This window comes from Lolium perenne, chromosome 3, assembly GCF_019359855.2.
Source record: "Lolium perenne isolate Kyuss_39 chromosome 3, Kyuss_2.0, whole genome shotgun sequence".
Classification (NCBI taxonomy): Eukaryota; Viridiplantae; Streptophyta; class Magnoliopsida; order Poales; family Poaceae; genus Lolium; species Lolium perenne.
Window position 1 is genome coordinate 344926199 of NC_067246.2, and position 9964 is coordinate 344936162.

Below are 9964 nucleotides of genomic sequence, written 5' to 3' on the forward strand. Positions count from 1 at the left end.
CATTCTTAATAGAAAAAGTACCATGGCGAAAGAATACATTTTTGGTCGCCATGAGACTAGCCCAGAAGTGAGAATCCCCAGGTTTCCAAACCACTTGGGATAGCGCCTTCGAGCCAATATACTTTCTACGAAGAATAGTTTGCCAAATCCCATCCTCAGTAAGAAGCTTAAAAAGCCATTTACCTAGCAGAGCTGAATTCTTGACCTCCAGGTCATGAACTCCCAGTCCGCCTTGATCTTTGGGACTACAAACTACACTCCATTTAACCAGTCGATATTTCTTTTTCTCGCTGTCCCTTGCCAAAAGAATCTGGATCGATAATAATCGAGTTTATGCAGAATTCCTTTTGGCAACAGGAAGAATGATAACATATACATTACCATATTTGTCAGTACTGAATTAATGAGAACCAATCTTCCTTCGAGGGACAACAATTTACCCTTCCAACTACTAAGGCGTTTTTGTAATCTTTCTTCCACAATTTTCCATTCCGCAATTGTAAGTCTCCGATAATGAATCGGAATACCCAAATAGCGAATAGGAAATTGGCCTTGCCCACAACCAAACAACTCTGTGTATAGAGTCATATCGTTTTGGGCATCTCCGAAACAGAACAATTCACTTTTATGGAAATTGATTTTCAATCCCGACAACTGCTCAAAAGCCGCCAAGATTAATTTCAGATTGCGAGCTTTTTCAAGATCGTGATCCATAAATAGAATTGTATCGTCAGCATATTGAAGGATAGATAAACCCCCATCAACCAAATGTGGGATCACACCTTCAATCTGACCATCATACTTGGCCCGCTCTATGAGTATCGCCAACATATCCGCTACAATGTTAAACAACATCGGTGATAGCGGATCCCCTTGGCGTAACCCTTTTCATGTTTGGAAATAGTGGCCGGTGTCATCATTAACCCGGATCGCCACACTACCTCCATACACAAAATCATGAATTAGAGCCCGCCACTCAGGAGAAAAACCTTTCATCCTAAGTGTCTGCTGTAGGAAAGACCACTTGACCTTATCACACGCCTTTTCGAAATCTAATTTTAAAATGACCCCATTTAGTTTCTTAGAATGCATCTCATGTACCGTCTCGTGCAACACTGCCACTCCATCAAGTATATTCCTTCCTTGCATGAAAGCGGTCTGTGATGGTTGAACGACGTGATCCGCAATCGTATTTAAGTCTAATGGTGGCCACTTTCGTGAAAATCTTGAAACTGACGTTTAATAGGCAAATAGGTCTATATTGTTGAATCCTTTCTGCCTCATTAACCTTCGGTAACAAAATTACTTCACCAAAATTTAGACGAAATAATTCTAGTTGTCCTGTGTGGAGATCACTGAACAAATCTAGAAGGTCCGATTTAATAGTATCCCAAAAAGTTTGGTAAAACTCCGCTGGAAAACCATCTGGACCCGGTGCTTTATTGCATTCCATTTGAAAAATTGCCTTCTGAACCTCATCCTCAGAATAAGGTGCGGTTAGTAGACCATTTTCTTCCATAGAAACTTGGGGTATGTCATCCATTAAGTCCTCGTTAAGAGAAAAAGAACTTTCCTCCGGAGGACCGAACATGTCTTTATAATAATTAGTAATGTATGATTTGAGTTGCTCGTGGCCTTCAATCAGCCCTTCATCTTGGATGAGAGAATGAATACGCTTTTTTCGATGTCTGCCATTGGCCAAGCCATGAAAATATCGCGTATTCGAATCACCTTCCAAAATGAATTGGGCTTTGGATCTTTGATACCATTTGAGTTCCTCTGCGCGAAGAAGACTCGCCATCTGTGCATTAGATTGATTCTTAAGGTCAATCTCTTGCGTAGACAACGGTCTCACTTCCGCTACGGCCTCAAGATCATCGATCACTTTTGATAAGCGAGCCTTCTCTTTTTTAAGAATACCAGCCATATGGGCAGCCCAACCAGAGAGATGTTTGCACATAGCACGCATCTTATTATTCCATCTCAATATTGGCGAACTACCCCCGACTGGTCTTTCCCAAACCGTCTTAACCATCTCATGAAATCCGTCTCGATGTAACCAGCCAAGTTCAAATTTGAACGGCCGCTTACAAACAGGTCGGGGATTCCCAGTAGTTAGAAGGATAGGAGCATGGTCAGACAGTTTTTTCAATACGTTCTAGTGCACGGACGGACACCATAGGATATTTATGTTCCCATTCGGTATCCATCAACAAGCGATCTAGTTTCTCGTATGTGGGTTCAGATAAGCTGTTGGCCCAAGTAAACTGTCGACCGGACATAAATACCTCTCTTAAGTCTAAGCTATCAATGACAGCATTAAACAAGAAAGGCCAATGTCCATCGAAAATGCCTTTGCTTTTCTCATGAGGAAATCTCAGCAAATTGAAGTCCCCTCCGATTAAAATCGGATGCGGATTATCTTTTGCAAGATTTACCAACTCACGTAAAAAGTCAGCTTTAAAAGCGTCTTGGGCGGCACCATAAACAGCGACCAGACTCCAAATGAAACCATCTGCTTTGTTCTGAATATCGAGTTTAATGTGATACTCGCCATCAGAACTAGCTAAAACGGTCATGGTGTCTATGCGGACGCCAAGTAAAGTGCCCCTAGACCTGCCACGGGGCGGGCGAGAAAACCACTGAAAGTTGATCCCACCCGATAAACGGTCGAGGAAACTTTGTGAGAATTTTCGCCTACCCGTCTCAGATATAGCAATAAAATCTAAATCATAATCTCTACAACCGTCGGCAATGTGAGAATGTTTAGCCAATTCACCAAGATCTCTGCTATTCCGAAACATGCCATTCATCGAGAAACTATTTTAGATTTAGTATTTTTGCCATATCCAGGAGACTTCTTTCCAGCGGACGATCGAGAACCACGTTGATACGTCTCCAACGTATCGATAATTTCTTATGTTCCATGCCACATTATTGATGTTATCTACATGTTTTATGCACACTTTATGTCATATTCGTGCATTTTCTGGAACTAACCTATTAACAAGATGCCGAAGTGCCAGTTGCTGTTTTCTGCTGTTTTTGGTTTCAGAAATCCTAGTAACGAAATATTCTCGGAATTGGACGAAATCAACGCCCAGGGTCCTATTTTGCCACGAAGCTTCCAGAAGACCGAAGAGGAGACGAAGTGGGGCCACGAGGTGGCGACACCATAGGGCGGCGCGGCCCAAGCCCTGGCCGCGCCGACCTAGGGTGTGGGCCCCTCGTGCCCCATCCTGACCTGCCCTTCCGCCTACTTAAAGCCTCCGTCGCGAAACCCCCAGTACCGAGAGCCACGATACGGAAAACCTTACTGAGACGCCGCCGCCAATCCCATCTCGGGGGATTCTGGAGATCTCCTCCGGCACCCTGCCGGAGAGGGGATTCATCTCCCGGAGGACTCTTCACCGCCATGGTCGCCTCCGGAGTGATGAGTGAGTAGTCTACCCCTGGACTATGGGTCCATAGCAGTAGCTAGATGGTTGTCTTCTCCTCATTGTGCTTCATTGTCGGGTCTTGTGAGCTGCATAACATGATCAAGATCATCTATCTGTAATTCTATATGTTGCGTTTGTTGGGATCCGATGAATAGAGAATACTTGTTATGTTGAATATCAAAGTTATGTCTATGTGTTGTTTAGGATCTTGCATGCTCTCCGTTATTAGTAGATGCTCTGGCCAAGTTGATGCTAGTAACTCCAAGAGGGAGTATTTATGCTCGATAGTGGGTTCATGTCTCCGTGAATCTGGAGGGGTGACAAGAACCTCTAAGGTTATGGATGTGTTGTTGCCACTAGGGATAAAACATTGGTGCTATGTTCAAGGATGTAGTCACTGATTACATTACGCGCAATACTTAATGCAATTGTCTGTTGTTAGCAACTTAATACTGGAGGGGGTTCGGATGATAACCTGAAGGTGGACTTTTTAGGCATAGATGCATGCTGGATAGCGGTCTATGTACTTTGTCGTAATGCCCAATTAAATCTCACAATACTCATCATAATATGTATGTGCATGGTCATGCCCTCTCTATTTGTCAATTGCCCAACTGTAATTTGTTCACCCAACATGCTGCTTATCTTATGGGAGAGACACCTCTAGTGAACTGTGGACCCCGATCTAATTCTCTTTACTGAAATACAATCTACTGCAATACCTGTTCTACTGTTTTTCTGCAAACAATCATCATCCACACTATACATCTAATCCTTTGTTACAGCAAGCCGGTGAGATTGACAACCTCACTGTTTCGTTGGGGCAAAGTACTTTGGTTGTGTTGTGCAGGTTCCACGTTGGCGCCGGAATCTCTGGTGTTGCGCCGCACTACATCCCGCCGCCATCAACCTTCAACGTGCTTCTTGGCTCCTCCTGGTTCGATAAACCTTGGTTTCTTTCTGAGGGAATACTTGCTGCTGTGCGCATCATACCTTCCTCTTGGGGTTCCCAACGAACGTGTGAGTTACACGCCATCAAGCTCTTTTTCTGGCGCCGTTGCCGGGGAGATCAAGACACGCTGCAAGGGGAGTCTCCACATCTCAATCTCTTTACTTTGTTTTTCTCTTGCTTAGTTTTATTTACTACTTTGTTTGCTGCACTAAATCAAAACACAAAAAAATTAGTTGCTAGTTTTACTTTATTTGCTATCTTGTTTGCTATATCAAAAACACAAAAAAATTAGTTACTTGCATTTACTTTATCTAGTTTGCTTTATTTACTGTTGCTAAAATGGGTACTCCTGAAAATACTAAGTTGCGTGACTTCACAACCACAAATAATAATGATTTCCTATGCACACCTATTGCTCCACCTGCTACTACAGCAGAATTCTTTGAAATTAAACCTGCTTTACTGAATCTTGTTATGAGAGAGCAATTTTCTGGTGTTAGTTCTGATGATGCTGCTGCCCATCTTAATAATTTTGTTGAATTATGTGAAATGCAAAAGTATAAAGATGTAGATGGTGACATTATAAAATTAAAATTGTTTCCTTTCTCATTAAGAGGAAGAGCTAAAGATTGGTTGCTATCTCTGCCTAAGAATAGTATTGATTCATGGACTAAATGCAAGGATGCTTTTATTGGTAGATATTATCCACCTGCTAAAATTATATCTTTGAGGAGTAGCATAATGAATTTTAAACAATTAGATACTGAACATGTTGCACAAGCATGGGAAAGAATGAAATCTCTGGTTAAAAATTGCCCAACCCATGGACTGACTACTTGGATGATCATCCAAACCTTCTATGCAGGACTAAATTTTTCTTCGTGGAATTTATTGGATTCAGCTGCTGGAGGTACCTTTATGTCCATCACTCTTGGTGAAGCAGCAAAGCTCCTTGATAATATGATGATTAATTACTCTGAATGGCACACGGAAAGAGCTCCACAAGGTAAGAAGGTAAATTCTGTCGAAGAAACCTCCTCCTTGAGTGATAAGATTGATGCTATTATGTCTATGCTTGTGAATGATAGGACTAATGTTGATCCTAATAATGTTCCGTTAGCTTCATTGGTTTCCCAAGAAGAACATGTTGATGTAAACTTCATTAAAAATAATAATTTCAACAACAATGCTTACCGGAACAATTCTAGTAACAACTATAGGCCATATCCTTATAATAATGGCAACGGCTATGGTAATTATTATGGGAATTCTTACAATAATAATAGGAACACACCCCCTGGACTTGAAGCTATGCTTAAATAGTACACAAACTGCCTTTAACAAATCTGTTGAAGAAAAGATTGAGAAAATTGATATACTTGCTTCTAAAGTTGATAGTCTTGCCTTTGATGTTGATCTTTTGAAATCGAAAGTTATGCCTAGTAGGGATATTGAAAATAAAATTGTTACTACAGCAAATGCCATCCAAGTTAGAATTAATGAGAATATAAGATTAATGGCTGAACTGCGTGCTAGGTGGGATAGAGAAAAAAATGAAAAACTAGCTAAAGAGAAGAATGTAGCTAAAGTTTGGACTATTACCACCACTAGTAATGCTAATGCTACACAAGTTGCTGCACCTCCTACTAGTAATAATAAAAGAATTGGTGTTAGCAATGTTTCCACTTCTAATGCAAAGCGCGAGAAACTGCCTGAAATTGCCAAAACTGCTGAAACTGCCTGTGATAAAGTTGCTGAAATTTTTTCCAACATTGGGGATAATGATCCCATTGCTTTAGATTATAATGGTTTGAATTTTGATGATTGTCACATCTCTGAAGTGATAAAGTTCTTGCAAAAACTTGCTAAAAGTCCTAATGCTAGTGCTATAAATTTGGCTTTCACACAACATATTACAAATGCTCTCATAAAAGCTAGAGAAGAGAAACTAGAGCGCGAAGCCTCTATTCCTAGAAAGCTAGAGGATGGTTGGGAGCCCATCATTAAGATGAAGGTTAAAGATTTTGATTGTAATGCTTTATGTGATCTTGGTGCAAGTATTTCCGTTATGCCTAAGAAAATTTATAATATGCTTGACTTGCCACCGCTGAAAAATTGTTATTTGGATGTTAATCTTGCTGATCATTCTACAAAGAAACCTTTGGGGAAAGTTGATAATGTTCGCATTACCGTTAACAATAACTCTGTCCCCGTTGATTTTGTTGTCTTGGATATTGAATGCAATGCATCTTGCCCCATTATATTGGGAAGACCTTTTCTTCGAACCGTTGGTGCTACTATTGATATGAAGGAAGGTAATATAAAATATCAATTTCCTCTCAAGAAAGGTATGGAACACTTCCCTAGAAAGAGAATGAAGTTACCTTTTGATTCTATTATTAGAACAAATTATGATGTTGACACTTCGTCTCTTGATAATACTTGATACACACTTTCTGCGCCTAGCTGAAAGGCGTTAAAGAAAAGCGCTTATGGGAGACAACCCATGGTTTTTACCTACAGTACTTTGTTTTTATTTTGTGTCTTGGAAGTTGTTTACTACTGTAGCAACCTCTCCTTATCTTAGTTTAGTGTTTTGTTGTGCCAAGTAAAGTCGTTGATAGAAAAGTTCATACTAGATTTGGATTACTGCGCAGTTTCAGATTTCTTTGCTGTCACGAATCTGGGCTAAATTCTCTGTAGGTAACTCAGAAAATTATGCCAATTTACGTGAGTGATCCTCAGATATGTACGCAACTTTCATTCAATTTGAGAATTTTCATTTGAGCAAGTCTGGTGCCATTTTAAAATTCGTCAATACGAACTGTTCTGTTTTGACAGATTCTGCTTTTTATTTCGCATTGCCTCTTTTGCTATGTTGGATGAATTTCTTTGATCCATTAATGTCCAGTAGCTTTATGCAATGTCCAGAAGTGTTAAGAATGATTATGTCACCTCTGAACATGTTAATTTTTATTGTGCACTAACCCTCTAATGAGTTGTTCTAAGTTTGGTGTGGAGGAAGTTTTCAAGGATCAAGAGAGGAGTATGATGCAACATGATCAAGGAGAGTGAAAGCTCTAAGCTTGGGGATGCCCCGGTGGTTCACCCCTGCATATTCTAAGAAGACTCAAGCGTCTAAGCTTGGGGATGCCCACGGCATCCCCTTCTTCATCGACAACATTATCAGGTTCCTCCCCTGAAACTATATTTTTATTCCATCACATCTTATGTGCTTTGCTTGGAGCGTCGGTTTGTTTTTGTTTTTGTTTTGTTTGAATAAAATGGATCCTAGCATTCACTTTGTGGGAGAGAGACACGCTCCGCTGTAGCATATGGACAAGTATGTCCTTAGGCTCTACTCATAGTATTCATGGCGAAGTTTCTTCTTCGTTAAATTGTTATATGGTTGGAATTGGAAAATGATACATGTAGTAATTGCTATAAATGTCTTGGGTAATGTGATACTTGGCAATTGTTGTGCTCATGTTTAAGCTCTTGCATCATATACTTTGCACCCATTAATGAAGAAATACATAGAGCATGCTAAAATTTGGTTTGCATATTTGGTCTCTCTAAGGTCTAGATAATTTCTAGTATTGAGTTTGAACAACAAGGAAGACGGTGTAGAGTCTTATAATGTTTACAATATGTCTTTTATGTGAGTTTTGCTGCACCGGTTCATCCTTGTGTTTGTTTCAAATAGCCTTGCTAGCCTAAACCTTGTATCGAGAGGGAATACTTCTCATGCATCCAAAATACTTGAGCCAACCACTATGCCATTTGTTTCCACCATACCTACCTACTACATGGTATTTCTCCGCCATTCCAAAGTAAATTGCTTGAGTGCTACCTTTAAAATTCCATCATTCACCTTTGCAATATATAGCTCATGGGACAAATAGCTTAAAAACTATTGTGGTATTGAATATGTACTTATGCACTTTATCTCTTATTAAGTTGCTTGTTGTGCGATAACCATGTTCACTGGGGACGCCATCAACTATTCTTTGTTGAATATCATGTGAGTTGCTATGCATGTTCGTCTTGTCTGAAGTAAGAGAGATCTACCACCTTATGGTTAAGCATGCATATTGTTAGAGAAGAACATTGGGCCGCTAACTAAAGCCATGATCCATGGTGGAAGTTTCAGTTTTGGACATATATCCTCAATCTCATATGAGAAAATTATTAATTGTTGTTACATGCTTATGCATAAAAGAGGAGTCCATTATCTGTTGTCTATGTTGTCCCGGTATGGATGTCTAAGTTGAGAATAATCAATAGCGAGAAATCCAATGCGAGCTTTCTCCTTAGACCTTTGTACAGGCGGCATAGAGGTACCCCATTGTGACACTTGGTTAAAACATGTGCATTGCGATGATCCGGTAGTCCAAGCTAATTAGGACAAGGTGCGGGCACTATTAGTATACTATGCATGAGGCTTGCAACTTGTAAGATATAATTTACATGATACATATGCTTTATTACTACCGTTGACAAGCTCTAGCACAAATATAGAAATCGATGCTTTTCCTCTATGGAGGACCATTCTTTTACTTTCAATGTTGAGTCAGTTCACCTATTTCTCTCCACCTCAAGAAGCAAACACTTGTGTGAACTGTGCATTGATTCCTACATACTTGCATATTGCACTTATTATATTACTCTATGTTGACAATTATCCATGAGATATACATGTTACAAGTTGAAAGCAACCGCTGAAACTTAATCTTCCTTTGTGTTTCTTCAATGCCTTTACTATGAATTATTGCTTTATGAGTTAACTCTTATGCAAGACTTATTGATGCTTCTCTTGAAGTACTATTCATGAAAAGTCTTTGCTATATGATTCACTTGTTTACTCATGTCATATACATTGTTTTGATAGCTGCATTCACTACATATGCTTTACAAATAGTATGATCAAGGTTATGATGGCATGTCACTCCAGAAATTATCTTTGTTATCGTTTTACCTGCTCGGGACGAGCAGAACTAAGCTTGGGGATGCTGATACGTCTCCAACGTATCGATAATTTCTTATGTTCCATGCCACATTATTGATGTTATCTACATGTTTTATGCACACTTTATGTCATATTCGTGCATTTTCTGGAACTAACCTATTAACAAGATGCCGAAGTGCCGATTCTTTGTTTTCTGCTGTTTTTGGTTTCAGAAATCCTAGTAACGAAATATTCTCGGAATTGGACGAAATCAACGCCCAGGGTCCTATTTTGCCACGAAGCTTCCAGAAGACCGAAGAGGAGATGAAGTGGGGCCACGAGGTGGCGACACCATAGGGCGGCGCGGCCCAAGCCCTGGCCGCGCCGACCTAGGGTGTGGGCCCCTCGTGCCCCATCCTGACTTGCCCTTCCGCCTACTTAAAGCCTCCGTCGCGAAACCCCCAGTACCGAGAGCCACGATACGGAAAACCTTACTGAGACGCCGCCGCCAATCCCATCTCGGGGGATTCTGGAGATCTCCTCCGGCACCCTGCCGGAGAGGGGATTCATCTCCCGGAGGACTCTTCACCGCCATGGTCGCCTCCGGAGTGATGAGTGAGTAGT